The following is an 18,889-nucleotide window of genomic DNA, read 5'->3' on the forward strand; positions in this document are numbered from 1 at the left end:
TCCAGTGTTCACTCAGTGCTGTTCTCCAGTGTTTAGTCGGGGCAGCTCTCCAGTTCCTGTGTTCACTCAGTGCTGCTCTCCAGTATTCACTCGGTGCTGCTCTAAACTGGTCACTCCGTGCTGCACTCCAGTGTTTACTCGGTGCTGCTCTCCAGTTTTCCCTCGATGCTGCACTCCAATGTTCACTCGATACTGCTATCCAGTATTCTCTGGGTGTTGCCCTCCAGTGTTCACTCGGTGAGGTTCTCCCGTGTTCACAAGATGTTGTTCTGCAGTGTTGACTCGGTGCTGCTCTCCAGTTCCTGTGTTCACTCAGTGCTGCTCTCCAGCGTTCACTCAATGCTGTCCTCCAGTTTTCACTTGATGCTGCTCTCCAGTGTTCACAAGGTGCAGTTCTGCAATGTTCACTCAGTGCTGCACTCCAGTGTTCACTCCCTGCTGCTCTCCAGTTTTAACTCGGTGCTGTTCGCCAGCGTTCACACAATGCTGCTCTCCAGTGTTCAATCGGTGCTGCTCTCTAGTGTTCACTCAAAGCTGTACTCCAGTGTTCACTTTGTGCTGCTCTGCAGTTTTGTGTCGGTGCTGTTCTCCAGTGTTCACACAATGCTGCTCTCCAATGCTTACTCAGTGCTGCCCTCGGGTGTTCACTCGGTAGTTCCCTCTTGTGTTCAGTCGATAGTGCCCTCTGATATTCACTCAGTGCTGCTCTCCAGTGTTCAGTCGGTGCTACTCTCCAGATCTTGTGTTCACTCAGTGATGCTCTCCAGTGTTAACTCAATGCTCTCCTCCAGTGTTCACTCGGTGCTGCTCACCAGTGTTCACACTGTGCTGCTCTCCAGTGTTCACTCAGTGCTGTTCTCCAGTGTTTAGTCGGGGCAGCTCTCCAGTTCCTGTGTTCACTCAGTGCTGCTCTCCAGTATTCACTCGGTGCTGCTCTAAACTGGTCACTCCGTGCTGCACTCCAGTGTTTACTCGGTGCTGCTCTCCAGTTTTCCCTCGATGCTGCACTCCAATGTTCACTCGATACTGCTATCCAGTATTCTCTGGGTGTTGCCCTCCAGTGTTCACTCGGTGAGGTTCTCCCGTGTTCACAAGATGTTGTTCTGCAGTGTTGACTCGGTGCTGCTCTCCAGTTCCTGTGTTCACTCAGTGCTGCTCTCCAGCGTTCACTCAATGCTGTCCTCCAGTTTTCACTTGATGCTGCTCTCCAGTGTTCACAAGGTGCAGTTCTGCAATGTTCACTCAGTGCTGCACTCCAGTGTTCACTCCCTGCTGCTCTCCAGTTTTAACTCGGTGCTGTTCGCCAGCGTTCACACAATGCTGCTCTCCAGTGTTCAATCGGTGCTGCTCTCTAGTGTTCACTCAAAGCTGTACTCCAGTGTTCACTTTGTGCTGCTCTGCAGTTTTGTGTCGGTGCTGTTCTCCAGTGTTCACACAATGCTGCTCTCCAATGCTTACTCAGTGCTGCCCTCGGGTGTTCACTCGGTAGTTCCCTCTTGTGTTCAGTCGATAGTGCCCTCTGATATTCACTCAGTGCTGCTCTCCAGTGTTCAGTCGGTGCTACTCTCCAGATCTTGTGTTCACTCAGTGATGCTCTCCAGTGTTCGCACAATGCTCTGCTCCAGTGTTCACTCGGTGCTGCTCACCAGTGTTCACTCAGTGCTGTTCTCCTGTGTTCACTCAATGTTGTCGTCCTGTGCTCACACAATGCTGCTCTCTAGTGTTCAATCAGTGCTGCTCTCCAGTGTTCACTCAATGTTGTCCTCCTGTGTTCACTCGATGCTGCTCTCTAGTGTTCAATCGGTGCTGCTCTCTAGTGTTCACTCAAAGCTGTACTCCAGTGTTCACTTTGTGCTGCTCTCCAGTTTTGACTCGGTGCTGTTCTCCAGTGTTCACTCAATGCTGCCCTCTGGTGTTCACTAGGTAGTTCCCTCTGTTGTTCAGTTGATAGTGCCCTCTGATATTCACTCAGTGCTGCTCTCCAGTGTTCACTCAATGCTGCTCTCCAGTGTTCACTCGGTGCTGCTCTCCAGTTCCTGTATTCACTCAGTGTTGCTCTCCAGTGTTCACTCTGTGCTGCTCTCCAGTGTTCACTCGGTGAGGTTCTCCCGTGTTCACAAGGTGTTGTTCTGCAGTGTTCACTCAGTGCTGGTCTCCAGTGTTCACTCAGTGCTGCCCTCTGGTGTTCACTCAGTGCTGCTCTCCAGCGTTCACTCTGTGTTGTCCTCTAGTGTTCACTTGATGCTGCTCTCTGGTGTTCACTCGGTGCTGCTATCCAGCGTTCACTTAATGCTGTCCTCCAGTGTTCACTTGATGCTGCTCTCTAGTGTTCACTCAATGCTGTCCTCCAGTGTTCTCTCGATGCTGCTCTCCAGTGTTAACTCGATCCTGCTCTCCAGTGTTCACTCGGTGCTACACTCTATATCTTGTTTTCACTCAGTGATGCTCTCCTGTGTCCACTCAATGCTCTCCTCCAGTGTTCACCTGATGCTTCTCTCTGGTGTTAACTCGGTGCTGCTCTCCAGTGTTCACTCGATGCTGCTCTTTGGTGTTCACTCGGTGCTGCTGTCCACTGTTGATTCAGTGCTGCTCTCCAGTTCCTGTGTTCAGTCAGTGTTGCTTCCCATTATTCACTAGGTGCTGCATCAGTGTTCACACTGTGCTGCTCTCCACTCAGTGCTGTTCTCCAGTGTTTACTCGGTGCTGTTCTCCAGTGTTCACTCTGTGTTGCTCTCCAGTGTTCACTCGGTGAGGTTCTCCCGTGTTCATAAGGTGTTGTTCTGCAGTGTTCACTCAGTGCTGCCCTCTGGTGTTCAATCGGTCCTTCTCTCCAGTGTTCACTCGATGCTGCTCTCTGGTGTTATCTCGGTGCTGCTGTCCAGTGTTGACTCGGTGCTGCTCTCGAGTTCCTGTGTTCAGTCAGTGTTGCTTCCCATTGTTCACCTGGTGCTGCTCATCAGTGTTCACACTGTTCTGCTCTCCAGTGTTCACTCGGTGAGTTTCAGCCGTGTTCACGATGTGTTGTTCAGTCAATGCTGCTCTCCAGTGTTCACTCGGTACTGCCCTCTGGTTTTCACTCGGTGCTGCTCTCCAGTGTTCACTGGGTGCTGCCCTCTGGTGTTCACTCGGTAGATCCCTCTGGTGTTCAGTCGATAGTGCCCTCTGATATTCACTCAGTGCTGCTCTCTAGTGTTCACTCAAAGCTGTACTCCAGTGTTCACTTTGTGCTGCTCTCCAGTGTTCAGTCGGTGCTACTCTCCAGATCTTGTGTTCACTCAGTGATGCTCTCCAGTGTTCGCACAATACTCTGCTCCAGTGTTCACTCGGTGCTGCTCACCAGTGTACACTCAGTGCTGTTCTACTGTGTTCACTCAATGTTGTCGTCCTGTGCTCACACGATGCTGCTCTCTAGTGTTCAATCAGTGCTGCTCTCCAGTGTTCACTCAATGTTGTCCTCCTGTGTTCACTCAAAGCTGTGTTCACTTTGTGCTGCTCTCCAGTTTTGACTCGGTGCTGTTCTCCAGTGTACACTCAATGCTGCCCTCTGGTTTTCACTAGGTAGTTCCCTCTGTTGTTCAGTCGATAGTGCCCTCTGATAATCACTCAGTGCTGCTCTCCAGTGTTCACTCAATGCTGCTCTCCAGTGTTCAATCGGTGCTACTCTCCAGATCTTGTGTTCACTTAGTGATGCTCTCCAGTGTTAACTCAATGCTCTCCTCCAGTGTTCACTCGGTGCTTCTCACCAGTGTTCACTCAGTGCTGTTCTGCAGTGTTTAGTCCGGGCAGCTCTCCAGTTCCTGTGTTCACTCAGTGCTGCTCTCCAGTATTCACGCGGTGCTGCTCTAAAGTGGTCACTCCGTGCTGCACTCCAGTGTTTACTCGGTGCTGCTCTCCAGTTCCTGTGTGCACTTAATGCTGCTCTCCAGCTTTCCCTCGATGCTGCACTCCAATGTTCACTCGATACTGCTATCCAGTATTCTCCGGGTGTTGCCTTCCAGTGTTCACTCGGTGAGGTTCTCCCGTGTTCACAAGGTGTTGTTCTGCAGTGTTGACTCGGTGCTGCTCTCCAGTTCCTGTGTTCACTCAGTGGCGCTCTCCAGTGTTCATTCAGTGCTGCCCTCTGGTGTTCACTCGGTGCTGATCTCCAGTGTTCACAAGTTGCAGTTCTGCAGTGTTCACTCAGTGCTGCACTCTAGTTTTGACTCGGTGCTGTTCTCCAGTGTTCACACAATGCTGCTGTCCAGTGTTCAATCGGTGCTGCTCTCTAGTGTTCACTCAAAGCTGTACTCCAGTGTTTAATTTGTGCTGCTCTCCAGTTTTGTGTCGGCGCTGATCTCCAGTGTTCACAAGTTGCAGTTCTGCAGTGTTCACTCAGTGCTGCCCTCTGGTGTTCACTCGGTAGTTCCCTCTTGTGTTCAGTCGATACTGCGCTCTGATATTCACTCAGTGCTGCTCTCCAGTGTTCACTCAATGCTGCTCTCCAGTGTTCACTCGGTCCGGCTATCCAGTGTTCACTTGGTGCTACTCTCCAGATCTTCTATCCACTCAGTGATGCTCTCCAGTGTTCAGACAATGCTCTCCTCCAGTGTTCACTCGGTGCTGCTCACCAGTGTTCAGTCAGTGCTGTTCTCCAGTGTTCACTCAATGTTGTCCTCCTGTGTTCACACGATGCTGCTCTCTAGTGTTCACTCAAAGCAGTACTCCAGTGTTCACTTTGTGCTGCTCTCCAGTTTTGACTCGGTGCTGTTCTCCAGTGTTCACTCAATGCTGCCCTTTGGTTTTCACTAGGTAGTTCTCTCTGTTGTTCAGTCGATAGAGCCCTCTGATAATCACTCAATGCTGCTCTCCAGTGTTCACTCAATGCTGCTCTCCAGTGTTCACTCGGTCCTGCTCTCCAGTGTTCACTCCGTGCTGTTCTCCAGTGTTTAGTCGGGGCAGCTCTCCAGTTCCTGTGTTCACTCCGTGCTGCACTCCAGTGTTTACTCGGTGCTGCTCTCCAGTTCCTGTGTGCACTTAATGCTGCTCTCCAGTTTTCCCTCAATGCTGCACGCCAATGTTCACTCGATACTGCTATCCAGTATTCTCCGGGTGTTGCCTTCCAATGTTCACTCGGTGAGGTTCTCCCGTGTTCACAAGGTGTTGTTCTGCAGTGTTGACTCGGTGCTGCTCTCCAGTTCCTGTTTTCACTCAGTGCTGCTCTCCAGTGTTCATTCAATGTTGTCCTCCAGTGCTCACTCGATGTTGCTCTCTAGTGTTCAATCGGTGCTGCTCTCCAGTGTTCACTCAGGTTTTACTCCTGTATTCACCTGATGCTTCTCTCCAGTGTTCACTCAGAGCTGCCCTCTGGTGTTCACTCTGTGTTGCTCTCCGTTGTTCACTCGACGCTACAGTCCAGTGTTCACACTGTGCTGCTCTCCAGTGTTCACTCGGTGCTGCTCTCCAGTGTTAATCGGTACTGATCTCCAAAACCTATGTTCACTCAGTGATGCTCTCCAGTTTTCACTCAATGCTGTCCTCCAGTTTTCACTCGATGCTGCTCTACAGTATTCACACTGTGCTGATCCCCAGTGTTCACACAGTGCTGCGCTACAGATCCTGTGTGCACTCGGTGCTGTCTCCAGTGTTCACTCGATGCTGCTCTCTAGTGTTCATTCGCTGCCGCTGTCCAGTGTTGACTTGGTGCTGCTCTCCAGTGTTGATTTGGTGCTGCTCTACAGTTCCTGTGTTCACTCAGTGTTGCTCTCTTTTTTTCACTCGCTGCTGCTCTCCAGTGTTCACTCGGTGCTGATCTCCAGTGTTCAATCGGTGCTGCTCTCTAGTGTTCACTCAAAGCTGTACTCCAGTGTTCACTTTGTGCTGCTCTCCAGTTTTGTGTCGGTGCTGTTCTCCAGTGTTCACACAATGCTGCTCTCCAGTGCTTACTCAGTGCTGCCCTCTGGTGTTCACTCGGTAGTTCCCTCTTGTGCTCAGTCGATAGTGCCCTCTGATATTCACTCGGCTCTGCTCTCTAGTGTTCATCCGGTGCTGCTCTCCAGTTCCTGTGTGCACTTAATGCTGCTCTCCAGTTTTCCCTCGCTGCTGCACTCCAATGTTCACTCGATGCTGCTATCCAGTATTCTCCGGGTGTTGCCCTCCAGTGTTCACTCAGTGAGGTTCTCCCGTGTTCACAAGGTGTTGTTCTGCAGTGTTGATTCGGTGCTGCTCTCCAGTTCCTGTGTTCACTCAGTGCTGCTCTCCAGTATTTAGTCGGGACAGCTCTCCAGTTGCTGTGTTTACTCAGTGCTGCTCTCCAGTATTCACTCGGTGCTGCTCAAAAGCTGTCACTCCGTGCTGCACTCCAGTGTTTACTCGGTGCTGCTCTCCAGTTCCTGTGTGCACTTAATGCTGCTCTCCAGTTTTCCCTCGATGCTGCACTCCAATGTTCACTCGATACTGCTATCCAGTATTCTCCGGGTGTTGCCTTCCAGTGTTCACTCGGTGAGGTTCTCCCGTGTTCACAAGGTGTTGTTCTATAGTGTTGACTCGGTGCTGCTCTCCAGTTCCTGTGTTCACTCAGTGCTGCTCTCCAGTGTTCACTCAGTGGCGCACTCCAGTGTTCACTCAGTGCTGCCCTCTGGTGTTCACTCAGTGCTGCTCTCCAGCGTTCACTCAATGCTGTCCTCCAGTGTTCACTTGATGCTGCCCTCTAGTGTTTACTCAATGCTGTCCTCCAGTGTTCACTCGATGCTGCTCTCCAGTGTTCACTCGGTGCTGATCTCCAGTGTTCACAAGGTGCAGTTCTGCAGTGTTCACTCGGTGCTGCACTCTAGTTTTGACTCGGTGCTGTTCTCCAGTGTTCACACAATGCTGCTCTCCAGTGTTCAATCGGTGCTGCTCTCTAGTGTTCACTCAAAGCTGTACTCCAGTGTTCACTTTGTGCTGCTCTCCAGTTTTGTGTCGGTGCTGTTCTCCAGTGTTCACACAATGCTGCTCTCTAGTGTTCACTCAGTGCTGGCCTCTGGTGTTCAGTCGTTAGTTCCCTCTTGTGTTCAGTCGATAGTGCCCTCTGATATTCACTCAGTGCTGCTCTCCAGTTTTAACTCAATGCTGCCTCCAGTGTTCACTCGGTCCGGCTATCCAGTGTTCACTCGGTGCTACTTCCCAGATCTTGTGTTCACTCAGTGATGCTCTCCAGTATTCAGACAATGCTCTCCTCCAGTGGTCACTCGGTGCTGCTCACCAGTGTTCACTCAAAGCTGTACTCCAGTGTTGACTTTGTGCTGCTCTCCAGTTTTGACTCGGTGCTGTTCTCCAGTGTTCACTCAATGCTGCCCTCTGGTTTTCACTAGGTAGCTCCCTCTGTTGTTCAGTCGATAGTACTCTCTGATAATCACTCAGTGCTGCTCTCCAGTGTTCACTCAATGCTGCTCTCCAGTGTTCAATCGGTGCTACTGTCCAGATCTTGTGTTTACTCAGTGATGCTCTCCAGTGTTCACACTGTGCTGCTCTCCAGTGTTCACTCAGTGCTGTTCTCCAGTGATTAGTCGGGGCAGCTCTCCAGTTCCTGTGTTCACTCAGTGTTCTCCTCCAGTGTTCACACTGTGCTGCTCTCCAGTGTTCACTCAGTGCTGTTCTGCAGTGTTTAGTCGGGGCAGCTCTCCAGTTCCTGTGTTCACTCAGTGCTGCTCTCCAGTATTCACTCGGTGCTGCTCTAAGGTGGTCACTCCGTGCTGCACTCCAGTGTTTATTCGGTGCTGCTCTCCAGTTCCTGTGTGTACTTAATGCTGCTCCAGTGTTCACTCGGTACTGCTGTACAGTGTTCACTCGGTGCGGTTCTCCAGTGTTCACTCGGTGATGCTCTCCAGTGTTCACTCGCTGCTGCTCTCTAGTTTGACATGGTGCTGATCTCCAGTGTTCACAGAATGCTGCTCTCTAGTGTTCACTCAGTGCTGCCCTCTGGTGTTCACTCGGTAGTTCCCTCTTGTGTTCAGTCGATAGTGCCCTCTGATATTCACTCAGGGCTGTTCTCCAGTGCTCACTCAATGCTGCTCTCCAGTGTTCACTCGGTCCGGCTATCCAGTGATCACTCGGTGCTACTCTCCAGATCTTGTGTTCACTCAGTGATGCTCTCCAGTGTTCAGACAATGCTCTCCTCCAGTCTTCACTCGGTGCTGCTCACCAGTGTTCAGTCAGTGCTGTTCTCCAGTGTTCACCGAATGTTGTCCTCTTGTGTTCACCAGATGCTGCTCACCGGTGTTCACACTGTGCTGCTCTCCAGTGTTCACTCAGTGCTGTTCTGCAGTGTTTAGTCGGGGCAGCTCTCCAGTTCCTGTGTTCACTCAGTGCTGCTCTCCAGTATTCACTCGGTGCTGCTCTAAAGTGGTCACTCCGTGTTGCACTCCAGTGTTTACTCGGTGCTGCTCTCCAATGTTCACTCGATACTGCTATCCAGTATTCTCCGGGTGTTGCCCTCCAGTGTTCACTCGGTGAGGTTCTCCCGTGCTCACAAGGTGTTGTTCTGCAGTGTTGACTCGGTGCTGCTCTCCAGTTCCTGTGTTCACTCAGTGCTGCTCTCCAGTGTTCACTCAGTGGCGCTCTCCAGTGTTCACTCAGTGGCGCTCTCCAGTGTTCACTCAGTGCTGCCCTCTGGTGTTCACTCAGTGCTGCTCTCCAGCGTTCACTCAATGCTGTCCTCCAGTGTTCACTTGATGCTGCTCTCCAGTGTTCACAAGGTGCAGTTCTGCAATGTTCACTCAGTGCTGCACTCCAGTGTTCACTCCCTGCTGCTCTCCAGTTTTGACTCGGTGCTGTTCTCCAGTGTTCACGCAATGCTGCTCTCCAGTGTTCAATCGGTGCTGCTCTCTAGTGTTCACTCAAAGCTGTACTCCAGTGTTCACTTTGTGCTGCTCTCCAGTTTTGTGTCGGTGCTGTTCTCCAGTGTTCACACAATGCTCCTCTCCAGTGCTTATTCAGTGATGCCCTCGGCTGTTCACTCGGTATTTCCCTCTTGTGTTCAGTCGATAGTGCCCTCTGATATTCACTCAGTGCTGCTCTCCAGTGTTCAGTCGGTGCTACTCTCCAGATCTTGTGTTCACTCAGTGATGCTCTCCAGTGTTCGCACAATGCTCTGCTCCAGTGTTCACTCGCTGCTGCTCACCAGTGTTCACTCAGTGCTGTTCTCCAGTGTTTAGTAGGGGCAGCTCTCCAGTTCCTGTGTTCCCTCAGTGCTGCTCTCCAGTATTCACTCAGTGCTGCTCAAAGGAGGTCACTCCGTGCTGCACTCCAGTGTTTACTCGGTGCTGCTCTCCAGTTGTTGTGTGCACTTAATGCTGCTCTCCAGTTTTACCTCGATGCTGCACTCCAATGTTCACTTGATACTGCTCTCTGGTTTTGACTCGGTGCTGTTCTCCAGTGTTCACACAATGCTGCTCTCCAGTGTTCAATCGGTGCTGCTCTCTAGTGTTCACTCAAAGCTGTACTCCAGTGTTCACTTTTTGCTGCTCTCCAGTTTTGTGTCGGTGCTGTTCTCCAGTGTTAACACAATGCTGCTCTCCAGTGCTTACTCAGTGCTGCCCTCGGCTGTTCACTCGGTAGTTCCCTCTTGTGTTCAGTCGATAGTGCCCTCTGATATTCACTCAGTGCTGCTCTCCAGTGTTCAGTCGGTGCTACTCTCCAGATCTTGTGTTCACTCAGTGATGCTCTCCAGTGTTCGCACAATGCTCTGCTCCAGTGTTCACTCGGTGCTGCTCACCAGTGTTCACTCAGTGCTGTTCTCCTGTGTTCACTCAATGTTGTCGTCCTGTGCTCACACGATGCTGCTCTCTAGTGTTCAATCAGTGTTGCTCTCCAGTGTTCATTCAATGTTGTCCTCCTGTATTCACTCGATGCTGCTCTCTAGTGTTCAATCGGTGCTGCTCTCTAGTGTTCACTCAAAGCTGTACTCCAGTGTTCACTTGTGCTGCTCTCCAGTTTTGACTCGGTGCTGTTCTCCAGTATTCACTCAGTGCTGCCCCCTGGTGTTCACTAGGTAGTTCCCTCTGTTGTTCAGTTGATAGTGCCCTCTGATGTTCACTCAGTTCTGCTCTCCAGTGTTCACTCAATGCTGCTCTCAAGTGTTCAATCGGTGCTACTCTCCAGATCTTGTGTTCACTCAGTGCTGCTGTCAAGTGTTCACTCGGTGCTGCTCTCCAGTTCCTGTATTCACTCAGTGTTGCTCTCCAGTTTTCACTCAGTGCAGCTCTCCAGTTCCTGTGTGCACTCGGTGCTGCACTCCAGTGTTCACTCAGTGCTACCCTCTGGTATTCATTCGGTGCTGCTCTCCAGTGCTCACTCGATGCTGCTCACTAGTGTTCACTCGCTGCTGCTGTCCAGTGTTGACTCGGTGCTGCTCTCCAATCCCTGTGTTCATTCAGTGTTGCTCTCCAGTGTTCACTCGGTGCTGCTCTCCAGTGTTCACTCAGTGCTGCCCTCTGGTATTCACTCGGTGCTGCTCTTCAGTGCTCACTCGATGTTGCTCTCTAGTGTTCATTCGCAGCTGCTGTACAGTGTTGACTCGGTGCTTCTTTCCAGTTCCTGTGTTCACTCAGTGTTGCTCTGCATTGTTCACTCGATGCTGTTCTCCAGTGTTCACTCAATGCTGCTCTCCAGCGTTCACTCGATCCAGTTCTCCAGTATTCACTCGGTGCTACACTCCAGATCTTGTTTTCACTCAGTGATGCTCTCCTGTGTTCCCTCAATGCTCTCCTCCAGTGTTCACTCGATGCTGCTCACTGGCGTTCACTCGGTGCTGCCGTCCAGTGTTGAATCTATGCTGCCCTACAGTTCCTGTGTTCAGTCAGTGTTGCTCTCCAGTGTTCAGTCAATGCTACTCTCCAGTGTTCACTCGGTACAGCCCTCTAGTGCTCACTCGGTGCTGCTCCCCAGTGTTCACTGGGTGCTGGTCTCCCATGTTCACACGGTGTCGTTCTGCAGTGTTCACTCAATGCTGCACTCCAGTGTTCACTCTGTGCTACTTTCCAGTGTTCACTCGGTGAGGTTCTCCCGTGTTCTCAAGGTGTTGTTCTGCAGTGTTCACTCAGTGCTGCTCACCAGTGTTCACTCGGTGCTGCCCTCTGGTGTTCACTCAGTGCTGCTCTCCAGCGTTCACTCAATACTGTCCTCCAGTGTTCACTCGATGCTGCTCACTAGTGTTCACTCGATGCTGCTGTCCAGTGTTGACTTGGTGCTGCTCTCCAGTTCCTGTGTTCACTCAGTGCTGTTCTCCAGTGTTCACTCAATGCTGTCCTCCTGTGTTCACTCGGTGCTGCTCTCTGGTGTTATCTCGGTGCTGCTGTCCATTGTTGACTCGGTGCTGTTCTCGAGTTCCTGTGTTCAGTCAGTGTTGCTTCCCATTGTTCATTTGGTGCTGCTCATCAGTGTTCACACTGTCCTGCTCTCCACTCAGTGCTGTTCTCCAGTGTTTACTCGGTGCTGTTCTCCAGTGTTCACTCAGTGCTGCTCTCCAGTGTTCACTCTGTGCTGCCCTCTGGTGTTCAATCGGTCCTTCTCTCCAGTGTTCACTCGTTGCCGCTCTCAAGATCCTGTGTTCATTCAGCGATGCTCTCCAGTGTTCACACAATGCTGCTCTCTAGTTTCCACTCAGTGCTGCCCTCTGGTGTTCACTCGGTAGTTCCCTCTTGTGTTCAGTCGATAGTGCCCTCTGATATTCACTCAGTGCTGCTCTCCAGTGTTCACTCAATGCTGCTCTCTGGTTTTCACTAGGTAGTTCCCTCTGTTGTACAGTCGATAGTGCCCTCTGATAATCACTCAATGCTCTCCTCCGGTGTTCACTCGGTACTGCTCACCAGTGTTCACACTGTGCTGCTCTCCAGTGTTCACTCAGTGCTGTTCTCCAGTGTTTAGTCGGGGCAGCTCTCCAGTGCCTGTGTTCACTCAGTGCTGCTCTTCATTATTCACTCGGTGCTGCTCAAAAGAGGTCACTCCGTGCTGCACTCCAGTGTTTACTCGGTGCTGCTCTCCAGTTCCTGTGTGCACTTAATGCTGCTCTCCAGTTTTCCCTCGATGATGCACTCCAATGTTCACTCGATACTGCTATCCAGTATTCTCCGGGTGTTGCCTTCCAGTGTTCACTCGGTGAGGTTCTCCCGTGTTCACAAGGTGTTGTTCTATAGTGATGACTCGGTGCTGCTCTCCAGTTCCTGTGTTCACTCAGTGCCGCTCTCCAGTGTTCACTCAGTGGCGCTCTCCAGTGTTCACTCAGTGCTGCCCTCTGGTGTTTACTCAGTGCTGCTCTCCAGTGTTCACTCAATGCTGGCCTCCAGTGTTCACTTGATGCTGCTCTCTAGTGTTTACTCAATGCTGTCCTCCAGTGTTCACTCGATGCTGCTCTCCAGTGTTCACTCGGTGCTGATCTCCAGTGTTCACAAGGTGCAGTTCTGCAGTGTTCACTCGGTGCTGCAATCTTATTTATGACTCGGTGCTGTTCTCCAGTGTTCACACAATGCTGCTCTCCAGTGTTCAATCGGTGCTGCCCTCTGGTGTTCAATCGGTCCTTCTCTCCAGTGTTCACTCGATGCTGCTCTCTGGTGTTATCTCGGTGCTGCTCTCCAGTGTTGATTTGGTGCTGCTCTACAGTTCCTGTGTTCACTCAGTGTTGCTCTCTTTTTTTCACTCGCTGCTGCTCTCCAGTGTTCACTCGGTGCTGATCTCCAGTGTTCACAAGGTGCTGCTGTCCTGTGTTGAATCGGTGCTGGTCTCTAGTTCCTGTATTCACTCGGTGCTGCTCTCCAGTGTTCACTCGGTGCTGATCTCCAGTGTTCACAAGGTGCAGTTCTGCAGTGTCCACTCAGTGCTGCACTCCAGTGTTCACTCGGTGCTGCTCTCCAGTTTTGACTCGGTGCTGTTCTCCAGTGTTCACACAATGCTGCTCTCTAGTGTTCACTTAGTGCTGCCCTCTGGTGTTCACTCGGTAGTTCCCTCTTGTGTTCAGTCGATAGTGCCCTCTGATATTCACTCAGGGCTGTTCTCCAGTGTTCACTCGGTCCGGCTATCCAGTGATCACTCGGTGCTACTCTCCAGATCTTGTGTTCACTCAGTGATGCTCTCCAGTGTTCAGACAATGCTCTCCTCCAGTCTTCACTCGGTGCTGCTCACCAGTGTTCAGTCAGTGCTGTTCTGCAGTGTTCACCGAATGTTGTCCTCCTGTGTTCACTCGCTGCTGCTCTCTAGTGTTCACTCAAAGCTGTACTCCAGTGTTCACTTTGTGCTGCTCTCCAGTTTTCACTCGGTGCTGTTCTCCAGTGTACACTCAATGCTGCCCTCTGGTTTTCACTAGGTAGTTCCCTCTGTTGTTCAGTCGATAGTGCCCTCTGATAATCACTCAGCGCTGCTCTCCAGTGTTCACTCAATGCTGCTCTCCAGTGTTCAATCGGTGCTACTCTCCAGATCTTGTGTTCACTCAGTGATGCTCTCCAGTGTTAACTCAATGCTCTCCTCCAGTGTTCACTCGGTGCTGCTCACCAGTGTTCACACTGTGCTGCTCTCCAGTGTTCACTAAGTGCTGTTCTCCAGTGTTTAGTCGGGGCAGCTCTCCAGTTCCTGTGTTCACTCAGTGCTGCTCTCCAGTATTCACTCGGTGCTGCTCTAAACTGGTCACTCCGTGCTGCACTCCAGTGTTTACTCGGTGCTGCTCTCCAGTTTTCCCTCGATGCTGCACTCCAATGTTCACTCGATACTGCTATCCAGTATTCTCTGGGTGTTGCCCTCCAGTGTTCACTCGGTGAGGTTCTCCCGTGTTCACAAGATGTTGTTCTGCAGTGTTGACTCGGTGCTGCTCTCCAGTTCCTGTGTTCACTCAGTGCTGCTCTCCAGTATTCAGACAGTGCTGCCCTCTGGTGTTCACTCAGTGCTGCTCTCCAGCGTTCACTCAATGCTGTCCTCCAGTGTTCACTTGATGCTGCTCTCCAGTGTTCACAAGGTGCTGTTCTGCAATGTTCACTCAGTGCTGCACTCCAGTGTTCACTCCCTGCTGCTCTCCAGTTTTGACTCGGTGCTGTTCGCCAGTGTTCACACAATGCTGCTCTCCAGTGTTCAATCGGTGCTGCTCTCTAGTGTTCACTCAAAGCTGTACTCCAGTGTTCACTTTGTGCTGCTCTCCAGTTTTCTGTCGGTGCTGTTCTCCAGTGTTCACACAATGCTGCTCTCCAATGCTTACTCAGTGCTGACCTCGGGTGTTCACTCGGTAGTTCCCTCTTGTGTTCAGTCGATAGTGCCCTCTGATATTCACTCAGTGCTGCTCTCCATTGTTCAGTCGGTGCTACTCTCCAGATCTTGTGTTCACTCAGTGATGCTCTCCAGTGTTCGCACAATGCTCTGCTCCAGTGTTCACTCGGTGCTGCTCACCAGTGTTCACTCAGTGCTGTTCTCCTGTGTTCACTCAATGTTGTCGTCCTGTGCTCACACGATGCTGCTCTCTAGTGTTCAATCAGTGCTGCTCTCCAGTGTTCACTCAATGTTGTCCTCCTGTGTTCACTCGATGCTGCTCTCTAGTGTTCAATCGGTGCTGCTCTCTAGTGTTCACTCAAAGCTGTACTCCAGTGTTCACTTTGTGCTGCTCTCCAGTTTTGACTCGGTGCTGTTCTCCAGTGTTCACTCAATGCTGCCCTCTGGTGTTCACTAGGTAGTTCCCTCTGTTGTTCAGTTGATAGTGCCCTCTGATATTCACTCAGTGCTGCTCTCCAGTGTTCACTCAATGCTGCTCTCCAGTGTTCACTCGGTGCTGCTCTCCAGTTCCTGTATTCACTCAGTGTTGCTCTCCAGTGTTCACTCTGTGCTGCTCTCCAGTGTTCACTCGGTGAGGTTCTCCCGTGTTCACAAGGTGTTGTTCTGCAGTGTTCACTCAGTGCTGGTCTCCAGTGTTCACTCAGTGCTGCCCTCTGGTGTTCACTCAGTGCTGCTCTCCAGCGTTCACTCTGTGTTGTCCTCTAGTGTTCACTTGATGCTGCTCTCTGGTGTTCACTCGGTGCTGCTATCCAGCGTTCACTCAATGCTGTCCTCCAGTGTTCACTTGATGCTGCTCTCTAGTGTTCACTCAATGCTGTCCTCCAGTGTTCTCTCGATGCTGCTCTCCAGTGTTAACTCGATCCTGCTCTCCAGTGTTCACTCGGTGCTACACTCTATATCTTGTTTTCACTCAGTGATGCTCTCCTGTGTCCACTCAATGCTCTCCTCCAGTGTTCACCTGATGCTTCTCTCTGGTGTTAACTCGGTGCTGCTCTCCAGTGTTCACTCGATGCTGCTCTTTGGTGTTCACTCGGTGCTGCTGTCCACTGTTGATTCAGTGCTGCTCTCCAGTTCCTGTGTTCAGTCAGTGTTGCTTCCCATTATTCACTTGGTGCTGCATCAGTGTTCACACTGTGCTGCTCTCCACTCAGTGCTGTTCTCCAGTGTTTACTCGGTGCTGTTCTCCAGTGTTCACTCTGTGTTGCTCTCCAGTGTTCACTCAGTGAGGTTCTCCCGTGTTCATAAGGTGTTGTTCTGCAGTGTTCACTCAGTGCTGCCCTCTGGTGTTCAATCGGTCCTTCTCTCCAGTGTTCACTCGATGCTGCTCTCTGGTGTTATCTCGGTGCTGCTGTCCAGTGTTGACTCGGTGCTGCTCTCGAGTTCCTGTGTTCAGTCAGTGTTGCTTCCCATTTTTCACCTGGTGCTGCTCATCAGTGTTCACACTGTTCTGCTCTCCAGTGTTCACTCGGTGAGTTTCAGCCGTGTTCACGATGTGTTGTTCAGTCAATGCTGCTCTCCAGTGTTCACTCGGTACTGCCCTCTGGTTTTCACTCGGTGCTGCTCTCCAGTGTTCACTGGGTGCTGCCCTCTGGTGTTCACTCGGTAGATCCCTCTGGTGTTCAGTCGATAGTGCCCTCTGATATTCACTCAGTGCTGCTCTCTAGTGTTCACTCAAAGCTGTACTCCAGTGTTCACTTTGTGCTGCTCTCCAGTGTTCAGTCGGTGCTACTCTCCAGATCTTGTGTTCACTCAGTGATGCTCTCCAGTGTTCGCACAATACTCTGCTCCAGTGTTCACTCGGTGCTGCTCACCAGTGTTAACTCGATCCTGCTCTCCAGTGTTCACTCGGTGCTACACTCTATATCTTGTTTTCACTCAGTGATGCTCTCCTGTGTCCACTCAATGCTCTCCTCCAGTGTTCACCTGATGCTTCTCTCTGGTGTTAACTCGGTGCTGCTCTCCAGTGTTCACTCGATGCTGCTCTTTGGTGTTCACTCGGTGCTGCTGTCCACTGTTGATTCAGTGCTGCTCTCCAGTTCCTGTGTTCAGTCAGTGTTGCTTCCCATTATTCACTTGGTGCTGCATCAGTGTTCACACTGTGCTGCTCTCCACTCAGTGCTGTTCTCCAGTGTTTACTCGGTGCTGTTCTCCAGTGTTCACTCTGTGTTGCTCTCCAGTGTTCACTCAGTGAGGTTCTCCCGTGTTCATAAGGTGTTGTTCTGCAGTGTTCACTCAGTGCTGCTCTCCAGTGTTCACTCAGTGCTGCCCTCTGGTGTTCAATCGGTCCTTCTCTCCAGTGTTCACTCGATGCTGCTCTCTGGTGTTATCTCGGTGCTGCTGTCCAGTGTTGACTCGGTGCTGCTCTCGAGTTCCTGTGTTCAGTCAGTGTTGCTTCCCATTTTTCACCTGGTGCTGCTCATCAGTGTTCACACTGTTCTGCTCTCCAGTGTTCACTCGGTGAGTTTCAGCCGTGTTCACGATGTGTTGTTCAGTCAATGCTGCTCTCCAGTGTTCACTCGGTACTGCCCTCTGGTTTTCACTCGGTGCTGCTCTCCAGTGTTCACTGGGTGCTGCCCTCTGGTGTTCACTCGGTAGATCCCTCTGGTGTTCAGTCGATAGTGCCCTCTGATATTCACTCAGTGCTGCTCTCTAGTGTTCACTCAAAGCTGTACTCCAGTGTTCACTTTGTGCTGCTCTCCAGTGTTCAGTCGGTGCTACTCTCCAGATCTTGTGTTCACTCAGTGATGCTCTCCAGTGTTCGCACAATACTCTGCTCCAGTGTTCACTCGGTGCTGCTCACCAGTGTTCACTCAGTGCTGTTCTACTGTGTTCACTCAATGTTGTCGTCCTGTGCTCACACGATGCTGCTCTCTAGTGTTCAATCAGTGCTGCTCTCCAGTGTTCACTCAATGTTGTCCTCCTGTGTTCACTCAAAGCTGTACTCCAGTGTTCACTTTGTGCTGCTCTCCAGTTTTGACTCGGTGCTGTTCTCCAGTGTACACTCAATGCTGCCCTCTGGTTTTCACTAGGTAGTTCCCTCTGTTGTTCAGTCGATAGTGCCCTCTGATAATCACTCAGTGCTGCTCTCCAGTGTTCACTCAATGCTGCTCTCCAGTGTTCAATCGGTGCTACTCTCCAGATCTTGTGTTCACTTAGTGATGCTCTCCAGTGTTAACTCAATGCTCTCCTCCAGTGTTCACTCGGTGCTTCTCACCAGTGTTCACTCAGTGCTGTTCTGCAGTGTTTAGTCCGGGCAGCTCTCCAGTTCCTGTGTTCACTCAGTGCTGCTCTCCAGTATTCACGCGGTGCTGCTCTAAAGTGGTCACTCCGTGCTGCACTCCAGTGTTTACTCGGTGCTGCTCTCCAGTTCCTGTGTGCACTTAATGCTGCTCTCCAGCTTTCCCTCGATGCTGCACTCCAATGTTCACTCGATACTGCTATCCAGTATTCTCCGGGTGTTGCCTTCCAGTGTTCACTCGGTGAGGTTCTCCCGTGTTCACAAGGTGTTGTTCTGCAGTGTTGACTCGGTGCTGCTCTCCATTTCCTGTGTTCACTCAGTGGCGCTCTCCAGTGTTCACTCAGTGCTGCCCTCTGGTGTTCACTCGGTGCTGATCTCCAGTGTTCACAAGTTGCAGTTCTGCAGTGTTCACTCAGTGCTGCACTCTAGTTTTGACTCGGTGCTGTTCTCCAGTGTTCACACAATGCTGCTGTCCAGCGTTCAATCGGTGCTGCTCTCTAGTGTTCACTCAAAGCTGTACTCCAGTGTTTAATTTGTGCTGCTCTCCAGTTTTGTGTCGGCGCTGATCTCCAGTGTTCACAAGTTGCAGTTCTGCAGTGTTCACTCAGTGCTGCCCTCTGGTGTTCACTCGGTAGTTCCCTCTTGTGTTCAGTCGATACTGCCCTCTGATATTCACTCAGTGCTGCTCTCCAGTGTTCACTCAATGCTGCTCTCCAGTGTTCACTCGGTCCGGCTATCCAGTGTTCACTTGGTGCTACTCTCCAGATCTTCTATTCACTCAGTGATGCTCTCCAGTGTTCAGACAATGCTCTCCTCCAGTGTTCACTCGGTGCTGCTCACCAGTGTTCAGTCAGTGCTGTTCTCCAGTGTTCACTCAATGTTGTCCTCCTGTGTTCACACGATGCTGCTCTCTAGTGTTCACTCAAAGCAGTACTCCAGTGTTCACTTTGTGCTGCTCTCCAGTTTTGACTCGGTGCTGTTCTCCAGTGTTCACTCAATGCTGCCCTTTGGTTTTCACTAGGTAGTTCTCTCTGTTGTTCAGTCGATAGAGCCCTCTGATAATCACTCAATGCTGCTCTCCAGTGTTCACTCAATGCTGCTCTCCAGTGTTCACTCGGTCCTGCTCTCCAGTGTTCACTGCTTGCTGTTCTCCAGTGTTTAGTCGGGGCAGCTCTCCAGTTCCTGTGTGCACTTAATGCTGCTCTCCAGTTTTCCCTCAATGCTGCACGCCAATGTTCACTCGATACTGCTATCCAGTATTCTCCGGGTGTTGCCTTCCAATGTTCACTCGGTGAGGTTCTCCCGTGTTCACAAGGTGTTGTTCTGCAGTGTTGACTCGGTGCTGCTCTCCAGTTCCTGTTTACACTCAGTGCTGCTCTCCAGTGTTCATTC

This window comes from Mobula birostris, chromosome 10 (genome assembly GCF_030028105.1).
Source record: "Mobula birostris isolate sMobBir1 chromosome 10, sMobBir1.hap1, whole genome shotgun sequence".
Taxonomy (NCBI): domain Eukaryota; kingdom Metazoa; phylum Chordata; class Chondrichthyes; order Myliobatiformes; family Myliobatidae; genus Mobula; species Mobula birostris.